Raw genomic sequence first — 14,774 nt, forward strand, 5'->3', positions numbered from 1 at the left:
TCCCCAGTATCATGTGACTCATTAGTGTTACAAGGTCTCGGGTGTGAATGTAAATTTGGTGTTATCTCTATCACTCTCTCATACTGTCCTCTGGAAGTTCAACATGGCACCTCATGGCAAAGAACTCTGAGGACCTGAAAAAAAGAATTGTTGCTCTACATAAAGATGGCCTGAGCTATAAGAAGATTGCCAAGACCCTGAAACTGAGCTGCAGCACAGTGGCCAAGACCATACATTAGTTTAACAGGGCAGGTTCCACTCAGAACAGGCCTCGCCTTGGTCAACCAAAGAAGTTGAGTGCACAAGCTCAGCATCATATCCAGAGGTTGTCTTTGGGAAATGGATGTATGAGTGCTGCCAGTATTGCTGCAGGGGTTGAAGAGGTGGGGGGTCAGCCTGTCAATGCTCAGACCATACGCCGCACACTACATCAAATTGGTCTGCATGGCTGTTGTCCTCTTCTAAAGATGATGCACATTCAGTTTTCAATTCACATTCAGATGATGCATTCAGTCTCCTGGGTTGTATCTGTGTACTTTCCTAAACGATCACAACGGTGGGTATTGTGTACTTGTTTCCCTTGGTTATTTAATTAAAGCCTATTTATATGGATTCACTTTTGTTACCTCTGTTTTTTCGCCTCCCGTGTCTGCCCCGGGGGTGGGACACCCACGTGGAGGTGTGACCCGTGCCTGTATTGCAGGCTTCCTTTGGGGACCTCGGTGGTAAGTTGCGCTGGTAGTTCTGCAATTTACTCCAACTATTTAATGTCATAAGATTGTTACTGTGAAGATGCTGCAGCAATGTAGCATTTAATTATGAGACTGTATTTATTCAATTTTAGATGCGTTTAGATACCTCCTGAAGAAGCGACCTAGTCGCGAAACTAGTAGAGGACATCATTTGCATTTGCATCAGTTCCCCCTTATTCTACTTTATGAGTGGTAGAAAATTGTTTGAATGTAACTGTTCATGTAATGATGGTATAACAACCCCCCTTTTGGTTGTTAACTAAAATCCTTTATCTATTGTTTTTCTAAATAAAAAAATGTTGTATTTTATTTATTTGTGTTCAATCACTGGGTATCAAGATAGTCCTATAACCACCTTAGGTGTTGCATGGTAACCTATACGGAGTAGTCCGTGCCAACCCGCCCTTCTCGTATTAATCTAACCAGGAGGAGGATACCTATTTATACCCCAAATCCCCACAAAAAAAAAAATTTGAGGCATTGCATTCTTTATATAGTTATCAGGTGGATAACACACCCAGGACATCTGGTAGGCCCGATTTTTTTATTTTTTTTGTCCCTTCTTTTTTCCCCCTCCCTCAATGCCTCTTTTGATTAATGTTTGTTTACGTTATGATCTTTCTTCGGATCTAAATCATTTAAATATTTTCTAGGTTACTATTTCCTACATAATTAAAAAGTTTTAGACACCGGATTTTGGGCACTAGTTGATAACATCGGTGGTATTATGGATGTTCTTGGCTCAGATTGGACTGATTTTATGTCAACAATTAAGACAGGTTGTTTAACTAGTCAAAAAACTGAGGATGAAACCAAGATATTTTTGGACAGAATGTTCAATCTCCTTAAAAAGAAGTCTCACCTACACTGGCACATGCAATACTTTGAACAATATATTAAGGAACAAATATGTCCACTTGGTCTTCGTATCCAGGTGTTTCCTATGATCAAGGATCCTTCCCTTGACTTTGAAAAGTCTTGGGGCGATACCTTGACTAAATGCAGCGTGGAACTGATGACTCAACTTCTCAATACCATGCTGACATGATTTTGTTAGATGGTGAGATTGAACGACTGAATGATCAATTTCCTAAAATCATGGAATCTACCACCTTTAGTGAGTAATGGAAAGAGGTGAAGGAACGATTAGAAACTCTAAACAAAGAAATTATTTTCAAAAAGCAAGGCAAGTTTGTCTAGGACAAACTTGCCTTCTCTGAAGGCTATGCCTATAAATGGGGGAACAAACAACAATATATGAGAAGTAACATGCGCACTCGGGGGCCCAAAGGGGCTACCACTTTCACAGATTACACTGAGTCTGACTCATCACTTTCTTCACAGGTTGCTCCATCATCTACAAAATCACGCGCACCGGGTCCCCCCCGAAAAAGATCACTCATTGGTGAGGATCACCCCACTAACGATTCGTAAAAAGGCAAAAAACACGCTAAATCACAGAAAATGACACATCCGACACACTCTGGGTCCCAGGGCCCAATGAGTAGTACACAACAATCTACTCTGCATAATGTTATCCCTAAGATACTTCATACCAATACATAGACACTGTTCCCTAATTTTGGGTTTTTTACCCCAGGCAACACCGGAACCTAATCAACAAGGAAGTCTGGATGCATTCGTGCTAAAGACTCCCGCGCCAAACACCACATAGGGCCTTCTCCCCCTCATGAACTTAGTCCAATTTCAGAAAATCTTAATATTACCAATCTAACCCCCTACACCCTGACCCCGGATGAGGAGTCTTTCCTCCAATTAGGACTTGGATTTAGTCCCTCTGAACCGATAAATATTTATGAAATCATTAAAGACCTCTATTTGCTCGAAACCTTACATATAGATTTATATTCGACAAAGATAGACGAAATTTGAACTTTGAAAAGGAACTAGCAGAAAAAACTAAATATTTTTCCATGCAAGAATTCAGGGCTTTACGGGACCTCATGTTACTTTATGATGAGGGATCGGTGGAGGAGGGGTGCTCTGACATGGATAGGGCCCATGGGGCCCTATCTTCCTCAGAGGCCTCCACCACTGCCCCCCATCATTTACCTCGTTGTGGACAAAAGAATACACTTAAATTAGGATCTCAGGCTTTTCCCGATTTGATGACCTATCCCGCAGTCTGGGCATTCTTGTTTGAGTCAATTAAATCTCTGAAAAGACAAAATGGCCGGTTCTACCCTCTAATTTGAATTTGAACCAAAAAAAAAAAGCTATTCGTACACTACAGAGAAAAGCTGACATGATTATTAAGAAATCAGATAAGGGTGGTAACCTGGTATTAATGACACATCAGCAATACCAATCCATGTGTCTTAAAGTTCTATCTAACACCACGTGGTATATCCCTATTAGTCACTCCACGGTACAGAACTTTATTGTTGAGTTCCGTGGTTTAGTGACAAATGCCTTTTGGCAAGCACTAATTGACGGGGATACTTTTAAATTTATAAACACACAGAGACACCGGGTCCCCACGCTTTACACCCTTCCCAAGACTCACAAAAATCTTGTAAATCTGCCTGGTCGTCCGGTGTCTCGGGTATGGGGTCACTTACTGAGAACGCGAGCAAACTGGTGGACACATTTCTAATGCCTCACGTGCTTAGTTTGCCTTCCTATATCAAGGATACTTCAGACTTATTACACCACATTGAGGGGGTCCAGATCCCTCCGGATGCCTTGCTTGTGGCTATTGATGTAGAGGCTTTGTACTCAAGCATCCCCCATGAGCAGGGTGTCCGGATGGCTGGTACCTTCCTCATGGAACAAGACCACAATATTTGGCCGTTGAATCAATTTATATTACAACTCCTTGAATTTATCCTTACAAAAAATTATTTTGCATTCATGGACCATCTTTACTTACAAATTCAGGGTGTAGCAATGGGCACTTCATGCGCACCCTCGTATGCTAATTTATATCTGGGAGGTTGGGAACGTTCGATCCTTAGGGATGAAACACTGCAACCCTTTATGGATTATGTACTATGCTGGTACAGATTTATAGATGACTTGTTCATCATTTGGACAGATTCAACTAAAACCCTTACAGAGTTCATTAAACTCTTAAATGTCAATCAATTTAATTAGAAGTTCACTTTCTCCTATGATTTGAACTGCATTTCATTTTTAGACCCCAATATCAGCAAAAATAGCCTAGGTGGTTTGGTTACAAATCTTTACCGTAAGTCTACTGCAGGCAACACCCTGTTGCATGCATCAAGCTCACATCCCCGTCCCTTGGTGCATAGCATCCCCTACGTCCAATATCTTAGACGTAACTGCACCGAGGATCGAGATTTCCCCAACCAGACGGCGGCTTTACGTGAGCGGCTTTTAATTCGGGGATACACACATACTAACCTTAAAAAGGCATTAAACAGGGCGTATGCTTGGACATGACAGTCTTTGCTTTATGACCCTCCTGGATCAGATCAACCTAATACGGTAAAGATTGTTACCAAATTTTCCACACACCATAGCATGCTTCGGAATGTGCTCTGGCATCTCCTAACAGACCACCATATTTTAGGCAAGTATGTAAGATCAACCCCAGAATTGGTCTTTAGGAGAGCCACAACGTTAGGAGACAAGTTAACTAGTAGCTATTACAAGAAGGATGCACACAAACGTGAGGGCCCCTGAGGCACCTTCCGCTGTGGGGAATGCCCGAAATGCCCCTGGATTTTAGAAGGTACCACTTTTACTCTCCCTAATGGATAGATTTTTTCCCCATCCCACCATACCAATTGTGGTACTAAAGGCGTAGTTTATCTGATGGTCTGTGCCTGCAAGGCTTTTTATGTTGGCAAGACCGTCAGAGAGCTACGCCAAAGGATGGGCGACCATCTATATTATCCATCTAGTGGGAAACTTACCACAGTGGGCCACCACATTGGCATCCAGCACCGCTATCAACCTGAATATGTAAAATTCTTTGTATTAGAAGTTATCGCTGAGAACCCACGAGGTTACCAACGCGATTGGCTACCGACAGTTTCCCTGGATGAGCCTGAGGGCATAAGGAATTAATTCTCCTAGGGGCGGACACACGCCTCTCCAACAGAATGGACTTCCCCTCTATACTGAGAGGTCAGCCTGTCTGTGCTCTTGGCCTGTGGGGTTCCCATAGCAACCAAGAGTTGCTGCGCTCACAGTCAATCATGACGCCTGCGCAGTAGGAGCGGCGGACCCGGTGACATCATCATTCGGCACTGGTAATTGGTGACAGTCGCCGGGTTGGAAGCATAAAAGGCGTTGGCCTGACAGCCTTGCCCCAGAGTCAGGATTGCAACCAGGACACTTTGATAAGCGCAGCACTGAGAGGTAACTTTACAATACCATTGATATCTTATAGTAGCGATCGGGGAGCATTCTCTTTTGAGACCCTATCAACGGCTATGCGATCGAGACCATGATTAACTAATGTGCCATGCTTCCTTTGCAGGCCCTTTTTCAACTAGCGGCCACCGGTTTTTACTTTGTAGGCCCGTGTTTTAGGGCATATTGAATTCCACAGGTCTTCTGGCTGTGCATACATTCAGTCTCCTTGGTTGTACCTGTGTGCTTTCCTAAACCATGACAAGGGAGGGTATTGTATACTTGTTTCCCTTGGTTATTTAATTAAAGCCTATTTATATGGATTCAGGTTTCTGAGTTACATCTACTTTTGTCACCTACAGCCGTCTCTGTTTTTTCGCCTTCCGTGTCCGCCCCGGGGGTGGGACACCCACATGGAGGTGTCACCCATGCCTGTATTGCGGGCTTCCTTTGGGGACCTCGGTGGTAAGTTTTGCTGGTAGTTCTGTAATTTACTCCAACTATTTAATGTCATAAGCTTGTTACTGTGAAGATGCTGCAGCAATGTAGCTGTGAAGCATTTAATTATGAGACTGTATTTATTCAATTTTAGATGCATCTAGATACCTCCTGAAGAAGCGACCTAGTCGCGAAACTAGTAGAGGACATTGTTTGTATTTGCATCAGTTCCCCCTTATTCTACTTTATGGGTGGCAGAAAATTGTTTGAATGTAACTGTTCATGTAATGATGGTATAACAACCCCCCTTTTGGTTGTTAACTAAAATCTTTTATCTATTGTTTTTCTAAATAAAAAAAAGTGTATTTTATTTATTTGTGTTCAATCACTGGGTATTAAGATAGTCCTATAACCACCTTAGGTGTTGCATGGTAACCTATACGGAGTAGTCCGTGCCAACCCGCCCTTCTCGTATTAATCTAACCAGGATGAGGATACCTATTTATACCCCAAATCCCTAAAAAAAAAAATTGAGGCATTGTATTCTTTATATGCTGAGTGGAATAAATTAAACAGACCACTAATATAGTGCAATGAAAAATAATTGCCCAGTAAAAATGTAAATAATAATAATTTACCTCAAATATGACCAATCAATAAATTTAGACCGATTCAGCTGAGAACAGCTAAATAAAAGAGCGCAAAACAGCCAAAAATTGTAAGGAAGCCAGATATTTAGATCACCAGACGCCAAACACAGATAAGAACCTACAAGCAATAACAAAAAAAACTAGTATTAAATATGTTCCAAACACTTTGAAACAACATCATGACCAGTGAAAGGGATAAGGGAAGAAGGGGCAAAACATACCTTACCAAAGATATTATAGAGGTCCAGATATATATAAGAAAGAGAGAGATTCAGAAGAATCCCTCCATATCCACACACACACACACACTATATATATATATATATATATATATATGTATATATATATATATATATATATATGTGTGTGTGTGTGTGTGTGGCGCTGACATCCTTGCTTATTAATGTGTGTTTTCATAAGCTTATAGACATTTCTTTGGTTTAGTATTTGCCGTCATCTAGCAGGCAAATACTGGTACTGAACTTGAATGTTTATTGTTTTGAAGACAGCACAAAAGACTTATTCAGGAAGTGACTGTTGTTTTTATCAGAAGGTTGACCCTTTTACCCAGGAGGCTTGATGACCTACCCATGAACACTTTCTACAGCAGTGCATGCTGGGTAGGACATAAAAGGAACCCGAGCGGTCATCTTAGGTCTCTTGGGATCGGATGACCAGCCTGTGAGGATCAGTGTGAAGGTCTTCCTGGAGACAGGGCCCACAGCCTTTGCGGAACGCAAAGCTCGCTTGTTTGTGCGAGTAAATTTGACGGTGCCAGAGAGACAGTGACCGGATTGGGAAGATCCAGAGACACTCGTTTGAGCTTCGGAGGACCAGGCTCACCCAGCGGAGCGGAATGGAGCAACAGGGCCAGCTGACACAGAAGCAAGCGGCAGTCACCGGACCAAAGTTATTACACGGAGCTCCGATCCATTTGGTGAGCAGGTTATGGCCCACAGTTTGTTAACCTTCACACGCAGTTAAACTCACACACAGGCCTCACTGGGATTTATAGTTCCACGAAGGAGGAGCAGAGCAACTGACATTGATTAGGCTTGAGGCCTGCCTACTCTGACATCCCAAGTCCTGTAGTATAAGTATTGAAGTTATACCAGGAGCACCTTTACCTAAACTTAACTTACTTTAACCTGTGGATTACAAATTACAAGGAATTATTTTAGCTAGCGAAGACAAGAATACCAAAGACCAAGTACTTTAAGTGAGATCTCATGCATATTGTTTGAGATTGTTTATAGTGAATTCCATTGCACTGTCGTCCTATGTTGGGATGACAGCGCAATTATTGTAATCACCTCACTGAATATTTTCGCAGTAAAATACACATTGGTTTACATATCCAGTTGTGTGGCGTACTGTTTTCTCCCAGCAGGTGGAGCCAGTGGATCCTGAGGTTACAATACAGGTACCTTGCATTGTATTATATTGTACTGTATTGTGTATTGCACCACAGCTGTGTCAAGGGGACTGAGCCAAGTTAGTGGGGTGTTGTTGCTAGAGTGCAGGCCCAAATCAAATCAGCCGCTCCTTTGGGAGTCAGTGCTACACGTGGGGGCATCATCCGGGATCCTGTCACTCTGAAAACAAGCCCACCTCAGCAGTGCCAGTATGGATCCCCCCACAGTGGTGCGAAGCGGAAGGCACACGCTCAGAAGCGAGCATGGCCATTGAACTCCCAGGAGAAGACTAGAGGGAGAATCAAGTTAAAAAAATTGTGCAAGCATTGTCCCCAGACAGAAAAGCTTATGTGGTCGCAGTGAGACCAGACTATGAGACTGATTGCACTTACGCATTACTAGAGTGGAGGCAGGGTGTCCCTGAAAACTTTCAAGGTGCCAGTGTAAAATTGTGAGAGAAGACAAAGTTCTACCTGACACATCCCACCAGGTAAAAAAAGGACTGTTCGGGTCGAAAGCAGATAGAATCCTTTGACAAGGAAGTAGGGACTGCTGCCAAATCACGGTCAGAGCAACAGTTGGCTGACCTGAAAAGGCAATATAGTGACATACAGGAGAAGTTTCAGGAGACCTCCAGTATGTAAGCTGAGCACATTAATGGATTACGTGTCACATGCGGAGGTCAGAAAGACAGCCAGACTACGCCAGAACCTGGGTCGGTAATGAAGAAGCTTACCCATGGCCGCCTGCAGGAAGTGTCTGTCCGGAAAGATTTCAGCATTGATGGCCAGATAGGAGAGAGAGGGCAGAAAGACAAACTGTCCTACACAAATCTCCTTCATCAATTTGAGTTGGGGCTACAAAAAGGATATTCAGAGTCCGAAATCAGAGAGGCTGTAATCCATGCCATTAGCCCAGGTTTAAGTGTCAGGAGCATGCTGGAGAGGAAAAGTGGATTGACTCTGACTCAGCTCAAGAGAATATTAAAGAGTTATTACGAGGAGGAATATGCCACTGAACTATTCCACCAGCTAATAAATATGGCACAGAGCACTCAAGAAACTCCCCAGAACTTTTTATTCCGAGCCATTGAACTTAAAGACCGCCTGTTATCTGTATCACAGGGGCAAGGCACTGGAGAACACTTTGGAGCTGAACAGGTTCAGAAAAACTTCCGGAGGCCCATGACTACAGGACTGAGGAGTGACTACATCAAGTTACAGCTGAAGCAGTACCCGGAAGATCCCTCCACTCCAGAAGAGATACTCATTAAGAACGTTAATGAGGCAGACAAGATGGAGACTGACAGAGATCAGAAACAGTGAAGGCTTCAACCTCCCAGCACCACAAGTAGCAAAGTCCATCAGTTAGAGGTTCCCGAAAGCACTCGAGAACTCAGTGTTCTAACAGCAAGTGCTGAACAGAGACCGTGGGTTTCATCCACTCACCATCTACCCACAAGCCAGCTTGAACTGGAAAAACTGCTCCAGACACAGAAATAAATACTATAAATGATGGCTCTGTTGACTGCCAGATACACCATTCCTCCGGATAGAGAGGTTCCCCCACCTAATGAACTGACCAGTCCCATGGTGATAAAAGAACCCATGACCTGTCTCAACTGTGGAGGAGTGGGACATCTCAGGCGAGTGTGCCCAAGCCCAAGAAAGGGGACAAAATCCCAAGTGCCGGCTTTAAACTTCAAAGGGCCCCAGTGAAGGAGTCAACTGGGCAGCCAGTCATCAAAGGAAACGCCAATCCAACCCATACGCACCAGACTCCTGACACTGCAGTAAAGTCAAGGTGGAAGAAGGAGAGGCTACAAGGGCCAACTACAAAGGTACAAGCCACTAAACAGACCACAAGTGCCACTTCCCATGGACCTCCTCCCAAGTTAGTGGGGCCCTCTCCAATTTTCCTCATACAGATAGAGGGAATATACACCAAAGCCCTGCTGGACACTGGAGCACAGGTGATATTGCTGTACAGGGATTTCTATGACAAGCATCTGCCCTTACAAAAGCTGGAGGATCTGGAGATATGGGGATTAGTTACCCAGAACTTCCCATATGATGGTTACCTGCCGGTCAAGTTCACTTTCGACCCGAATACAGCAGGGAAGGCGGAAACCTTTGACGCCTTGGCAGTGGTGTGCCCTCGCCCTCCAGGAGCTGACAGAAGTTCCCTCATCATTGGAACAAACACTGACTTGGTGAGAAGACTGCTTACACCGCTTGTACAGCAGGAAAAGACTCTCCCCACAAAAATGCACCCAATGTTAGCCCAGGTGTAACGAGACCTTAAACATGAAGAGAAGGCCCCAGAAGAGGGAGTAGGAAAAGTCTGGCTTTTAGACAAGAAAGAGAGACTGGTTCAGCCAGATGAAGTAGCCTGCCTGAGAGCTTCCATCAAGTTAATCTGGAAGAGACTGGGTCCCTTCAGTGTTCTTGAGACTTCAAACCAGGAAGAACACAGGGGGTTAGAACTTATCCCTGAAGTATTGCCAACCAAGGCATTGAAGAGGAATCACGGCAAGATTTCAGTCAGTGTCCACAACACAGCAGCTGTGCCAGTGAGGGTGCCAGCCAGAAGACTGTTGTGACAGGCCAGCCCAGCAAGTCCAGTCTCGCCGTGTGGCTCAATGGGAGAACAGGCCGGAGAGTCTCCCCAAGAAGAATTCTCCCTGAAGAACGCACCTCTTACTCCTGCCTGGAAGGAGAGAGCCAAAGCCCAACTCCTGAAATGGAAGTCAACTTTCTCTACAAGTGAGATTGATGTGGGGATGGCGAAGAGTGCAACTCACCGGATTCGTCTGGAAGAAGACAAGCCCTTTCGGGAGAGAGTCGGGCGAATCCCACTGGGGGATCTTGAAGATTTTAGAGAACAGCTGACTAAACTCAAAAGGACGGGCATTATTAGAGAGTCCCGGAGTCCTTACAACTCTCCAATATTGATGGTAAGAAAGAAGAACGGGTCCCTACTGCTGTGCATTGATTATAGATAGGACCCAGAAACGGAGGACCATTCCTGACCAGTACACCACACCTTGGATAGAAGATGCCCTGCAGGTACCATCCCCATGTGTCCTGAAGATAGGGAGAAGACCGCTTTTATCACTCCTGTGGGTTTCTTCAAATTCAATAGGATGCCACAAGGCCTGTCTGGAGCTCCAGCAAACTTCCAGAGACTAATGGAGAAGACAGTGGGCGACATGAACCTGATTGAAGTGCTGGTATACCTGTGCGATATCATAGTGTTTGGGAGAACATTAGAAGAGCACGAAGAACGTCTGGAGAAAGTCCTGAAGAGGCTTCACGACAAAGGCCTTAAGCTCTCCATGGAAAAATGCCAATTTTACCAACTTTCAGTGAACTACCTAGGACACATTTGTGTCTGAACAGGGAGTAGCAACAGATCCTGAGAAATTGGAAGCTGTTACTTCTTGGCCCAGGCCTACTAATGTGACCGAACTCAGGTCATTCTTAGGTTTCTGCTCGTACTACAGGAGGTTCGTGGAAGGGTTTGCCAAAATAGCCCACCCACTCACTGAGCTTCTGAAGAAGCTGGTGCAGACTCGTATCAGCCTGGGAAGGCAAAGGAAGGGTCCAGGAAAAAGAAAGAATCCATACAGGATCAGTGGACTCCAGAATGTGAGGAAACCTTCAGGCAGTTGAAGTGGAGCCTTACCACTGCTCTGGTCCTGGCCTATGCAGACCCGGCCAAACCGTATGAGCTACATGTGAATGCCAGCCGTGACGGGCTAGGAGGAGTGCTCTATCAGGAATATGATGGACGTCTGCCGAAGAAGCCGAAGTCTTCTTCCTGCTTAAAGAAACTATCCTACTCACAAGCTCGAGTTTCTGGCTCTGAAGTGGGCAGTGGTAGACAAGTTAAAGGATTATCTTTATGGGGCAGAGTTCGTAGTCAAGACGGACAACAACCCCCTCACATTCTTGCTCACCACCGCAAAGCTGGATGCCACCGGCCACAGGTGGCTGGCTGACCTCTTGGCGTTTACCTTCAGCTTGAAGTACAGACCAGGAGTTGGTAACTGAGATGCGGACGCACTGTCAAGAAGGCCCTATGACTCCCAAAATCCCTCAGAAGACTGGACTCAACTTACCCCTGAAGGAGTAAGAGCTCTCTGTGAAGGGAAAAGCCAGCAAGGGAAAGGTGGGGCCAGAGCTGAAGAAGTGGGAGTGACCTCAGTGGGGGTACCCAGGTGCTATTGTAATGTCTCTCATATTATGCAAGAGGGCCTTCCCAAGCTATCAAAAAAGGATCTCAGAAGAGATCAGGAGGAAGATTCACTCTGTGGATTAGTGTTGAAGGCAATGGGGAACAAACAGCCTGATCTGCTGCGGAAGAGCTCTATCTGCTGAAAGAGTGGGATCAGTTGCAGTTACAAGGGGTGGTCTACCGAAGGGGCCCCTTTGAAGTTCCCAAAGAGAAGTGGAAACTGCTTTTGCTGAAAAAGCACAGAGAGAGGGTGCTTATGGCCCTGCACGACCATCATGGTCATCTAGGAGCCGAGAGGACTCTTCAACTCATAAGGGACAGATTCTACTGGCCTCACATGAGGACCGGAGTGGAGAGCTATTGTCATTCCTGCCTCAGGTGCATACAACAGAAGACTCTGCCTCAGAGGGCTGCCCCAATGGGCCACTTAGAGAGCCATGGGCCGATGGATCTAGTCTGCATAGATTTTCTGTGCCTGGAACTTGACCTGAGTGGGCAAGGGGACATTTTGGTGGTTACAGATCATTTCACCCGCTATGCCCAGGTGTTCCCTACTAGAGACCAGCAAGCAGCCACAGTAGCAAAGACTCTCGTAGAAAAGTTCTTCGTCTGTTATGGCTTACCTCAACGGATACATTCGGACCAAGGAAGAGACTTTGAGAGCAGGCTGATAAAAAGACTGTTGGATCTGTTATGCAGCGTACACACGACCGGACTTTTCAACATCAAAAGTCCGACGGAATGATTCCGGCAGACCATTCGATCGTGTGTGGGCTGCAGCGGACTTTTGATTTGCAAAAGTCTGACAGACTTTAGAAATGGAACATGTTTAAAATTTTTCTGCCAGAACTCCGCCGGACCCAGTTCCTACCGAGAAATCCGCTCGTGTGTATGCTAGTCCGACGGCCAAAAACCGACGTGAGGGCAGCTATTGGCTACTGGCTATGAACTTCCTTATTCTAGTCCAGTCATACGTCATCACGTTCGAATCCGTCGGACTTTGGTGTGATTGTGTGTGGCCAAGTCCGTTCATTCAGAAAGTCGGTGAGAACTCGGAACCGTCAGAACTCCGTCGAAAGTCTGTCGGACCTAGTCCCTCAAAGTCCGGTCGTGTGTACGCGGCATTAGGCATACAAAAGTCCAGGACTACTCCCTACCACCCACAAGGGGCCCCTCAACCAGAAAGGTTCAACAGAACCCTCCTGAACATGTTGGAGACATTAACTGCAGAACAGAAACCCCACTGGAGTAGAAACATCACTGCACTGGTTCATGCCTACAACAGTACCAAAAGTGATGCCACTGGGTATTCACCTTACAGACTGATGTTTGGCCGTAAAGCCGACTACCAGTGGACTTAGCCTTTGGTACCTCCTTGGACCACACATCAGAGACCTCTCATCGAGGGTATGTGGACAGACTGCGAAGAAACTTGAAGATATTTACGAGCAGGCTCAAGCCGCCTCGAACTCCAGAGAAAATAGGATCAAGAGGAACTTTGACCTGAAAGTAAGAGTTCAGGATCTTCAACCAGGTGACCGGGTTTTGCTGAGGAATTTAGGCATTCCAGGCAAGCATAAGTTGGCTTACCGCTGGAGATCACAGCCTTATGTTAGTAGGAAGCTTCCGGGGCTCCCAGTGTATGAAATCAAGCCAGAAGGGAACACTGGGCCAGTGAAAACTTGGCATCGGAATCACCTCTTACCTCTCATAGAGGCAGTCAGGATAAGTCTGAAGGAGGAACTCCCCTCCACATCCACTGTTATGCGTAGGCCAGTAACCAGATCACTGCCTGGACCCTCTACAGATGAAGATGAGGAAGCAGAGATGAGTTGGCTGTGGCCCCTGGAAACTTCAGAGACAGATGATGATATCCCCTCAGAAGTCCGAGAGGATAATAATGGAACTCTTAGGGCAGAGGCCTCAGAATTTGTGCAGGCATCTCATCACACAGAGGAGCCCATTACTCCTGGTTACTCCCCATCCTTAGCTCCTGAGAGGAGGGAAGAAGACAATTGTCAAAAAGGAATGGCTACTCCAAAGGTGCAAAGGACAAAGAGAGACATTCACCCACCACAGAGACTGACTTATGATACACTGGGCGAATGCTCTGAAGCGTCTCAGATTGTCAGCAAAAGAAACCCTGAACTGCCTGGTCCCTCTGTTTCCGATTCACTGAGGGACAACCCCAGCTAACCCCTTGGCACATCTGTACCAGACACGGTAGTATCAGCTATGAGTGCACAGAATAGCTCCCCATCACATGACAATTGGTGGGAAGCTCCTCTGTCTGAATTGTATGGTCATATAGAGGCAAGAATGCAACATAGAGATAACATTTTGAACCTCTTTGGGGACCAAAGAGACAAAGTGGGGGGAGTGTGTAGCGCTGACATCCTTGCTTATTAATGTGTGTTTTCAGGCTATAAACATAAGCCTATAGACATTTCTTTGGTTTAGTATTTGACACCATCTAGTGGCTAAATACTGGTACTGAACTTGAATTTTTATTGTTTTGAAGACAGCACAAAAGACTTATACAGGAAGTGACTATTGTTTTGATCAGAAGGTTGACCCTTTTACCCAGAAGGCTTGATGATCTACCCATGAACACTTTCTGCAGCAGTGCATGCTTGGTAGGACATAAAAGGAACCCGAGCAGCCATCTTAGGTCTCTTGGTATCGGATGACCAGCCTGTGAGTATCTGTGTGAAGGTCCTCCCGGAGAGAGGAATCTGAGTGAATCTGACGGTGCCAGAGAGACAGTGACCGGATTGGGAAGATCCAGAGATACTTGTTTGAGCTTCGGAGGACCAGGCTCACCCAGCGGAATGGAACGGAGCGACAGGGCCAGCTGACACAGAAGCAAGCTGCAGTCACCGGACCAAAGTTACTACACGGAGCTCCAATCCAGTTGGTGAGCAGGTTACGGC

This window comes from Lithobates pipiens, unplaced genomic scaffold, assembly GCF_037356315.1.
Source record: "Lithobates pipiens isolate NorthernLeopardFrog02 unplaced genomic scaffold, aLitPip1_a1.2 Scaffold_8, whole genome shotgun sequence".
In the NCBI taxonomy this organism is placed as follows: Eukaryota; Metazoa; Chordata; class Amphibia; order Anura; family Ranidae; genus Lithobates; species Lithobates pipiens.